The sequence below is a fragment of the Eschrichtius robustus genome, chromosome 2 (genome assembly GCF_028021215.1).
Source record: "Eschrichtius robustus isolate mEscRob2 chromosome 2, mEscRob2.pri, whole genome shotgun sequence".
In the NCBI taxonomy this organism is placed as follows: domain Eukaryota; kingdom Metazoa; phylum Chordata; class Mammalia; order Artiodactyla; family Eschrichtiidae; genus Eschrichtius; species Eschrichtius robustus.
In genome coordinates, this window is record NC_090825.1 from 27599474 (window position 1) to 27611159 (window position 11686).

Consider the following 11686-nt stretch of genomic DNA (forward strand, 5'->3'; position numbering starts at 1 on the left):
AACTCAAGAGAGAAAAGGTTAATAAACAGGTTTAATAATCCTGCTTATTAAACCCCCTCCATGGGTTTATCACTGAGGTTGAAAAAAGACAGCATCAGAACACACATAAATGGTTTCTCCTGGCCCATTGTGTTGTCTGCCCTTCTACTATGTCACCCTTACAAAGCTACTTTGTTAAAAACAAGAAACTTTTACAAATAGAATTATTTTCTCACCCAGATGTTATGTTGGTTTATTTGCAGAGATACAACATCTTTCTCTGATCCAAAGATGAACTTCCAAACTATACTAAAAGTCATATAGAATGAAAGAACTTAGTGAATTCAAAAATTATGTTTTAAGGTTTGGAGTTGATAAAAAAAAAATAGCAACTAGATTTGAACCATTGGAGGTTTTGATGTTAATTTTTTTTTTTAATTTTTATTGGAGTATAGTCGATTTACAATGTTGTATTAGTTTCAGGTATACAGCAAGGTGAACCAGTTATACATATACATATATCCACTCTTTTTAGATTCTTTTTCCATATAGGCCATTGCAGAGTATTGAGTAGCTGTTAATTATTTTGACTCTTTAACGTTTTATTCAATTTAAGGTAAATTTATTTTCTTCTTTCCTAAATGGCTCTGGGATTTAAGAGCAAGTCTCAGACTTGAGGCAGAATTTTACAGCCAAGTTACAAAAGCCTGACAAACAAAGTTTATAATGGGAACACACAACAACATGACCAGCACTACTATGATGGAATCAAAATATGTGGAAAATAAATTTTTTTCCAGTAATATACAGGAGAATATGAAATTCCCACATTGAAATAAAGCATATTTGCTGGTTATTTACTAGGAATAACCAGTACTTCTATGTTGAGGGAATACAGAAATTCAATCAGCACGTGCCTGAAAAATGCGAACACAGGTAATGGCCAACTTGTCTTGCCTCCTCATTGAAACCAAATGGAATTTGCCTACAACAAGCAACTTTTATTTTGTGAGTATAAATTCAACAAGCGATTTAAAAAGAGGGAGAAAAAGACTGAAGCCAGACTACATAAAATAGGAAAAACAGCAGAATACCCCAGTTGTCCAACCCAGGGCAGATATAAAATAAAACTGAAAATAGCTTAAGGAAGATGCTATACAGGTCCTGGTGTTCCTTCATGTTGCATTTGAGCAGGAAAAAAAAAAAAAAAAATGGGGAGAATACAAGATCTGGTCCCTTAGCTTCACAAAGCTCCATCCCAGTTGGAGAGCCATAGTGTTACATGCATTCATGAACACAGATGGGTCACACCTCAGTACTGGTTCAGAGTGTCCCCGTTTTCCAATCCTTGGCAGAATCTCTCTGATCATTTCTTATCTTTCAGAAAGTAGAAGATCAGTCCTGTTATTTACCACCACAGAGAAGTTAACCCATGGCCCTCCCTCCTTTCTGTTCTTCTGTCTTTTTAAATTCTGAGCTCTTCTGTTTTCTCAGCTCATCTCCCCACAGAGAGCTTTTCTTGGGAGGGCATGTGCATTCACTTTTCCTTACTGTCATCGTCTTAACAGCTTACAGTTATGTAGCACTTTCCACTTTCCACACTCTTTCAAACATCCCATAGCGCCCCTATGCAGTAGTACTATTATTCTCAATTTACTCAGGAAATGAAACCAGTATTAACAGACTCATTGTTTATATACATGATCCATTCCCAGCCCCATCCCGAAAAAAGGATTTATTATAACTTCTCATTTATAAGCATTACATAAAGGACTTTCTCATATAAACAAAACTTATTCCTTTTGGACACCAAAGTTCCATTTTAACCATTTTGTAAGAAATCCTTCTCAAAAAACTTATACGTCATAAAGGATAGTCAATGCAATTTAACCTTTTCTTGAAGAGCCAAATATAAATGTAAATATCATTATTTTATAATTATGTAATATAGTTTTGTTTCTTTGAGTCTAGCAATTCTCCCCCTTATTCCTTTCAGGCTATCTGCTGTAACTTCCTATTTTAGTGGGCCTGCCTCTTACAGTCCCATTTCTGTTGCAAATACCCTGAAGTCATCTAAACCAAGAATTGGACAAACATGTTTATTAAAAACTGCATGTCAGATAAGGTTCAACGAATGACATAGAAATTATTGTTAATAAGTTTGGTGCAGAGATCTTAAGAAAGCTATTTCACTTTTCAAAGAAAGCCCTTTTCAACTTTTCCATCCAGGACCATGTTAAGAAAGGAAAACCTGAGGCATCCAAAGTCTAACCTTCAGATAAGCTAGGTGGTTGTGAACTTTGATTTCCATTTTCATTCACATCTACCCAGTTTCTTATATCCTCCTGTGAGTTATCTGCCAACAGGTCTCAAAGCAGAGTAGGAATCTATGAACAATATTACTTTTTTGCCCAGTGTTACTGGTACTACATTAAATCACAACAATTTGAACAATCTACTCCAGACCCCCAAAATTACTTTGAATAATTTCAAGAAGAAAAAGAAAAAAAATCAAAGTTGATAACTGATGCAAAAACATCTTTTCCAAGATTTACTTACTTCAATGAGAGGAAAGTCCACTGGAATAGAAGTCAAGAAATCTAGTTTTAATGCTAACTAGCTATGTGATCTTAGCTAAATCACTTGATTTATCTAATTCAAATAGTCTATTTTTGTTTTTAATTAACTGACATGATTGAACAACATGAATTTTAAGGTCCCATTCAGCTTCCCATATGTCCTGGCATTTGAAATAGGGTTTGATAAGCAAAATCTATGAAGTGTATGACATCTAGTGGTTTCTCAGTTCATGTACATCCTGACTATCCAACAATTCCAATGAAGTCACCATGGATTAGTACAATCTCATACATGCAAATATTTAGAATTTTAAAAGAGCGATCTAGAGGATAATCTAGTTCAACCTCCTCATTTTACACTCATGACAACAGAACAAATAGTGGTCATATCCTTGCTTAATTAAGGACCCAGAGCTAGAGGTTACCCACAGTCTGTTGACTCTAAATCCAGTGTGTTTGTCTTCTTTATTTTTATGTTCCCCACAAATGCCAAAAAAGGCAAGAAATAGTACCATAAAAGACCAAGAAGGATTTTATTCCTTTATGCAAGATCATGTCAATGAAAAATTAATCAGTTGATCTAAGAAAGAAATGCAAAATTTTATTCAAGCCAAATTGAGGATTTTAACCTGGAACAGCCTCTCAGAAAGCTCCAAAAACTATTTTGGGTGTTAGAAGTCAAAGCACAGTTATAGGGCTTCCCTGGTGGTGCACCGGTTAAGAATCTGCCTGCCAATGCAGGGGACACAGGTTCAAGCCCTGGTCTGGGAAGATCCCACATGCCATGGAGCAACGAAGCCCATGCGCCACAACTACTGAGCCTGCGCTCTAGAGCCCATGAGCCACAACTACTGAGCCCATGTGCTACAACTACTGAAGCCTGTGCGCCTATAGCTTGTGCCCCGCAACAAGAGAAGCCACTGCAATGAGAAGCCCGTGCACCGCAACAAAGAGGAGCTCCCGCTAACCGCAACTAGAGAAAGTCTGCGTGCAGCAACAAAGACCCAATGCAGCCAAAAATAAATAAATAAAATTTTAAAATTAAAAAAAAAAATAAAGAATTACCAAAAAAAAAAAAGCACAGTTATATACGTTTTTGAGATGGGGCTATACATTAAATGATGTAGGTAGTTTGCACAATCCAAATCTGAAAATACAAAATGGTGGATCATTGTGACCCTTTACAAGATTGTAAGGAGACAGGTTAGGGGGTCCCCTGAGAAAGAGAACCAGAAATGGTTTTCTTGACATAAGAGAATCCATTTTGGCCTAAGCCATTTTGTGACCTAAGCCTGGCCACAATGCTTGCCCTTAAACAGGTCAAAGTAATTAATGATTTTAAGGGAGGGAATGCAGAAACTAGGGAGGAGCAGTCAAGAAACAATAGTGCAGCCTTGGGGCAGGGTCCTGGTTCCTCAAAGTATATACATAACATATCTTTGAGTTCTGCAGGAACTAAGGCCCCCCACCCAGGTGGAGGATAGAATGATGACTTCAATCAACCTGTGCCCCAATTCTATGCTGAATTCTCCTCTGCTCAAGCCCCTTCGTGAATATACATGTACCCTTAGCTTAAAACTTCCCCAATTTTGCTGTTTGGGAGACACTGCTTTGGGAGCGATCCCCAGTGTTCTCCTTACTTCCCACAAGTAATAAATCCTTCCTTCTCCTGATCTTTAGCTTTGTTGTGTCTACTGGCTCAACACCCACCAAGAGGAGAACCCAGTTTTCAGGTAACAAGATCAAGAAGGAATATCATCTTTTAAGGAGTTGTTGGTGCTAGGAGAAAGTTGCTCTTTATGGTTGAGCCAGTATTTCTGCCAAAAGGGAGGTTTGGTTGATGCATAATGCAGCTACACAATGCTCAGTAGAGGGGAAAGAGGAGGCCAAAGGGCAGAGCAAAAATGTTATGTTTAAATGTCCAGTATTTCTGCCAAAACGGAGGTTTGGTTGATGCATAATGCAGCTACACAATGCACAGTAGAGGCAAAAGAGGAGGCCAAAGGGCAGAGAAAAACTTTTATGTTTAAATGTTCCTTAACTTGCCTTAGAATATGAGTTTTTATTTCGCCAATCATTATCTGTCATCATACCTGTTAGTGATTATCACACTGTTTTATAATGGTTGTTTACTTGTTTAAATTTCCTCATTAGTCATGAGTTTCATGAGACTAAGAACCCCAGGTCTCACTCATTTTTGTGGCCCCGGTACCTACAGTTATATTGAGCCTATCACTGATGCTAAAATCTATATATTTACTATCTACCTATCATCTATTTATCTACCTACTTATCAATCAAGGATTGGTAACATATTGTCTATATATCCTTTTCAAATGTAGTGAAGAGTGTGTAATTTTATAAAGTAAAAATGTAATTGTGTATTACTTGTGTGGCCAAAAAGAAGATAAGTTTATTGGACTGTTTTCCCCACCTTCCATTGGAAAACCACTTATCTTCATTCTGCATCACTTGGGTGGGTCTCCCTTGTCCCCAGAGGAGATTCAGCCCCAGAAGTTCATGACCCAGGCTTGGCCAGTTTGTCTTCCCCATTTTTCTGGGTGTGTCTGTGAGGGTATTTCTGGATAAGAGTAACATTTGAATGAGTAGACTAAAGCAGATTGCGCCTCCCTAATGGAAGTGGGCCTCATCTAATCCATTGAAGATCTGAATAGAATAAAAAAGCTAAGTAAGAGGAAACTCCTCCTGCCTGATTATTTGAGGTGGGACACTGTCTAGTGGAAACTCAATTTCCCACTGATTAACAGGATTAGGCATCCTGGCTAGTACAGTAATGTGGGAAGTTGGGTGGGGCTGGGGAAGTAAAGCTAGATCCCAAATAAGGGGGACCAGATCACTCTGCTTCCAGCTTCACTCCACTACAATCCACTCTCTCTGGTACAGCCAGCGTAACATTCCTAAGACAAATCTGATAGATCTAATCCTTCTTATGTCTCTTCATTTGTCCTGAAAAAAGGTGTAAACTCTCTATACATTGGCCATCATCTCTAAATTCTGCTTCTCTGTCCAGGACCTTTTTTTTTAACCACTACCCCAATTTCTACGTGGCCCATTATAGACACACAATTTTAAACATCTTTTGGTTTGGTTTTGTTGTTTGTCATGTGCTGAGACCACTCTTCACTTGCAAGATTGTCACTCAGTGAAGAAAAATTAGAATTATGATCCTAGTTACACTATACATAAAAAAGAAAACAGGTAAAAGAAGCTATTTATTCTTGAAAACCTTTCTGGAACAACTAACCAATAAATATATGGTAAACACATGCTATGCATTAAACCCTTAGTAAAGGTGCATTGGCTAATACAGTGACACATAAAACAATGTTTCTGTCTTCAGTTAGCTTTATAAAGAATATGGAGACAATATTCCTAAATATTAAAATAAAAATTAAAAATTATAAAAGAACAAACACTAAGATCAACATAACAACAGGAATGCCTTCATATGCTTTCATGTGATAGTCCGCGATTGCCAGGAAATCACCCAGTGTTGAGGTAATGCAGTTTGGAAGAGTGGAAGAAACATACATTTCGGAGACAAATAGACCTGTGGTCCAGTCCTAGCCCTGCTTTTACTAACTCTATAACTGTGACCAAACCACTTAACCTCCCTAAATCTGTTTCCAGAATGATGAGGTACCATGCAGAATAATTACGGGGATTAAATAAGTTGTTCAAAAGTAGTAGAGATTTCCACCTGGAACACAGATGTTTCAATGTGAAGCACCTAGGCTGGAGCCTCTGGGATGTAAATGACCATCCTACAGCCAGAGGGCCCCTGAATGGTGAGGAACTGGAGAAGTGGTGTTCCTTGAGCTCTGTGCTGAGATAAAAGAAGCAGATCACAGAGCAGGAAAGGACCCAGAAAACACAGGTGAAGGAAGGAGAATATTAGAACACTGCAAAATTGATCACGTGTCTCCCTGTCTGCTACCTCTGTCCTCTGTCATTCCCCCATCTACTCTCTACAAAGGCAAATGCAAATGCTTAAAATAAGAAACACTATGGACTTCATTTCAGCGACATACTCGAGAGAGTAGATGAGAAGAATCCCATCTCACAATCTGTCTCGGAGGAAGAAAAGTCTCTGGAAAGAAAGTAGCTTCTGGCATCTTCAGAGAAAAGGGAAGTAAGCTTGAGTCCTATGAGCCTGCACAGAAAAAGGGAGAGGTGAGAAACGCTGAAAATGTGGCCCTTAATTGCCATGAGGCACATTCAGGTTCCCAACATCTGATTAACTTCCAAGAGAAATATATGCCCAACATATGCTCTAGACACAAATGGTAACTATGAGGTTTGCTAAGGCCTTATGCTGGGCATGGACAAATGGCAAGATTTAGATGGATCTGAAGGGCTAAGATCATGAGCAAGTGAGCAAAGGCCAGGACACAGAAAAACACTGTCATCTCTCCTGGGGTTCATCTATTTCGCTGGAATTTATGAGGGCAGAGAAGAAACATAAACTGGAAAGTTACTAGGGTGTAAGTTGTGAAAGTTCTTTATTCCTAGGATAAGGACAACCTTTGCTCTAGGCAATGAAAAATCATTGTAAGGTTCTCAGCAAAGAAGAGATATGACAAAACTGAAGATTAATTCGGGGGGATTTTTTAGGATAGTTCCTAATGAACCTAGAGTAAACCTGAGAGGGTAATTAGCCAGAACATTCATTTTCCCAAACATAATTAACTTTTATAGCCCTTCAGAGTTTGCAAAGGACTTTTCATACATCTAGTTTCATTTTATTCTCCCAACAAGTTCCAGAATCACGTGTTATTCTTATCTCCATTTTATAGCTGAAGAACATGAAGATATCAGACAGGGTCTGTAGGATCTGCCTGAGAGAGTGGCTGCGTCAGTTTTTCCATGCACTAAACATTAAGCTGGGGCATTCTGTCAAGTATTGTCAAAAGGAATAATATTTGCTTTTTATAGTCTTTTTCTGCCTATGTGCAGGATATTAAAGCACAAAGGCAGCTAAGATACACACGGACTATAGAGCACTGCTCTATGGTAGTATTAGGACTAGCTGTAGTTTTAGAACTAGGTCTATGTATCCAGAGCTAGATCAGCTGTCCCAAATTCCACTCCTCTTTGCATGACTTTTGAACTGTATTTAAGGATAAAAGCCTGGAAGGAGTGACTTTTTTGACTTTTGTGGTTTATCCAGCGATTTCACCAGCTATATGATCTTAAGTAGACTCTTGAGAATTAAAACAAAATTTTTTTAATTAGTATGTGTTATTGACAAAAAGTCAAGGATATAGGCCTTTATTACAAAGACAATATGTTCTTTTGGGGGATTGCAGTAGAGAAACAATTCAATTAAATTATTGCAAGCCCAAAGGTGAAGAAGGTAATTAAAATATTAAAAAGACCTGTGTCTGAAGTCTCATTCTCAGGGAAGCAGGTGTTCGTAGGAGACCAAGAGGAAGGAGAGTTGCTTGAAAAATACACTTCAGTTTTAGTGTTGGAAATCAGCAGTGTTACACTGAAAGTAAAACAAGAGAAGACAAGCCGATTAGGCTGCAGAAAGAGAGAGATTCCCTTAAGAAAAAAATTACTATGGTAGAGGCAAGAAGGGAAAAAGTGTATCTTTAAGGAAAGGATAGATAGATAGAAAATGGAGTAACCTCAGAAGGTAGAAGAGAACTAAGGTATTCTTCAAAAAAGCAGTAGAAAATGGGGAATGTGTTAGATGTTATTAGGTCAAAACAATGAGATCCACTGAAAGAAAATCTAACAGGATGAGAAGCAAAGCCACTAAACAAACTGGAAAACTCAGAAGAAACCAGGATTCAAACACCACAGAGTGCCCTCTTCAAGGTGTAGATAGGCTTTCTATTTTGGAAGCACCTACTAAAGGTTGACACTGTCATTCAAAATGCCCATAGAACATTTGGACAGTTTTGAAAAGTAAACCAGAAACATTGGTGTAAAATACTCAAAGAGTTAGACAGTGAGTTTCAATTTGACCAAGTAATTATGCTTGTGCCCTGAGTAAACATATGGTTTTATATATATAATGCATATATATGTATCTATATAATAAATCTGCATCAGCATTATCTTCTGTGCTGTGGTCTATAGTGACGTTATATGCTATGAATCTGCATGATGATTGGTATCATCTTCAACAGCATTCACAATTTTAACCATATTTTTCAGATACAAAATGATTTGCAGGATTAATTGCAAAGAAATCAGAAGGGAAAAAATTCATATCAGTAAGGACCATATGTCTGATAGCTCTAAGGATTTCAGACTAAAACATAAGCCAAGATTTATTTGGGAAGCATTATGTTACTCCAAATGTGACTGGTAAGTAATTTTATCATAATAATGAACACCTTATAAGTGGTGTCACATTTTCCAAAGTGCATTGCATGGAACAGCTAGATTTGTCAGATGTTGTTAGAAGTTAAGCACCCTTGCATCCCCTCCCCAACAAAAACCTCCACAAAAACATGCTTTTAGTTCTTTTTAAGTGAAAGAACACCCAAATTCCTTTATAGTAACTGTAAATACTGCCAAATGAATCACAAATACGTTTTGCCTTAGAGATAACACTCATAGCACCTGTCATGCTCAGCATCTCCTTCTAAAGGTGCCCACAGACCATGAGGAAAACAGCTGATCCCTGCAGCACGATGGCTAAACCACACGACCAGCCCCTCAGCCATTACAGATAAGACCAGGGGAGGCACCCGACTTAAGGAAAAACCAATTCATCCATAAGTTGGCCTGTGACTTATGATGATGTGGCTTGGTAATTAGACAACTACTCTGATTCTCCCTAGTAACTTGAACCAGGACATGTGGAATAAATTGGCCAGCTGGTAATAGGAGGAGGAGCAAAAGACAAGACTGACCGAATCTTGTTACTAGCAGAGTACTAGAGTTCAAAGGCACAACTTCCTTATACTACAGAGCACCTCGGATTCTGATCAACCATCAAGTTGCAGTCTTTGCAGCCTTGCATGAGGCCCAATTGTCAATTTTTCCTGCAATCCACCTGGCCTGGCTACACAGATGAGATTCTCCTTTCCCTTTCTACTTCATGTAGTTTAAGAATAAATTCCCTATTTGTCACAATCACCAAATGAGTTTCCTTCTTGCAACCAAAAGGCCACGCCTCCTCATTCTCACTGTAATCAGATTCATTCTTACCTGGTTATGTTCCGGCTGAATGTTTTCCTAAGATGTACTAACAGCAAAGGAGAACTTTCCATGCAATCTTCCATTGTTACACACCCTCTGTACTTCCTTTTTTTTTTTTTAATGTTCTTACATGAGTGAATAAGAGATTATAGATCATCTTGAATCTTCTCTAATTCATATTTCTAAAAAGTTGATTATGTGCAATCTTCTATTATTTTTAACATTTTTTGTAGCATAGCTCTTAAATAATTTTGTTCCACTTCTCAAAGCAGAGATGTTGAGAATCACTGTCCTAGAAAGTATGTAGAGTAGTAGGCATAAATTATAACACTGGATGTCAGTCAATATTTTTTTTTGTTGGTAAATACAAATAAAGTTGCATAAGAGCATGTTGTGCTCTGGATCTGAGATTTGTTGGAAGCTCCCATCATCTTTGCTTAGCCCTTAACGTGCATATGATGAAAGTACCCCTTCCTAACACCAGAGGGCACTGTGCCATCAGGATACTGCCAGCAACTGATTCTTGCAGCTGCTTCTATCAATACATTCCTGCACCACATTCAACCTTTCAGAAAAGCCTTCTGCTTTTTCTTTTTGCCATTCTTAGACCAGGACTGGTTCTGAGGTTACATGAGAACAAGGGGTTAAAAGAGGCTGCTAAAGACCAAGTTTCACAGGGATAAGAACAATCTGCAATTTTTTAGCCATTATTATTCTGCCTCTAGCAAATTCAGTGTCTTGATCTTTCTGGTCCTCATTATTCTCATTTAAAATTAAGATACAATTCCGGCTTCCCTGGTGGCGTAGTGGTTAAGAATCCGCCTGCCAATGCAGGGGACACGGGTTCAAGCCCTGGTCCCGGAACATCCCACATGCCACGGAGCAACTAAGCCCGTGCGCCACAACTACTGAGCCCATGTGCCACAACTACTGAAGCCTGCGCGCCTAGAGCCAGTGCTCCACAACGAGAAGCCACCGCAATGAGAAGCCCGCGCACCGCAACAAAGAGTAGCCCCCCGCTCACCGTAACTAGAGAAAGCCCGCGTGCAGCAGCAAAGACCCAACGCAGCCAAAAATAAATAAATAAGTTGTTTTTAAAAATTTAAAAAGTAATTAAGATACAATTCGGGAAAACATGTCTAATGAGCATAATTAAACAGTTTTGCATTAGAAGGTAAGACTAGATCCTGTTGATTCTCATTGCAATTTAAATATGGGAAGTCAGATTGGTTTACTTAAGCCTATAAAATTGTGTCTAACTACTGGAACTTCTTAAAGAGAATACCCACCAAGTACTACCAATAACCTACTCTTATTATAAAGCTTCTTCTAAATCTCATTAGTACAGGGGTTTGGGCTTCTTTCTTTCACAATCCAGATTAAGAGGTAGTTTTTCAAGCAAGGATTGTCTCAACACTCATTAATTCCCTCAACATGTATTGAACATCAACTGTGTGCCAGGCTTATATCTCTAGATGCTGGCAAAAATACACAAGTTGTGCTTTCGTGAAGTTTTCAATCTGAGGCAATAAAATAATTTTTTAATTGTAAAACTGAACTGATAGGTGCTATAAAGAGAGCTCCAGGAAGCTACCAGAATATATAACAGGGAGACTTTCCCCATCTGGTAAGGGTGGTCAAGAAATGGTTCCCCTAAGGAAACGATTCTTGAGATCTAACAACTAAGTATGTGCTAAATATGCAAAAAAGGACGTGGGGCAGGCAGAGATGAGGATGGGGAGAATAATCTCAGCAGGTACAAAAAAATCTGTGGGAGAAGACCTGAGAAATAAGGTCACTAAGGTTCAGTTCAGTGTACGGTGGGGAAATGAGAAAGCAGGGCAGAGGCCCTCAAAGCCATGACTATTTTTATACTGAAAACCACTTAAAGAAGAATTTTAAGCTGGAGGTTGCCATGATCATATTTATATGTAAAAAGACTATCC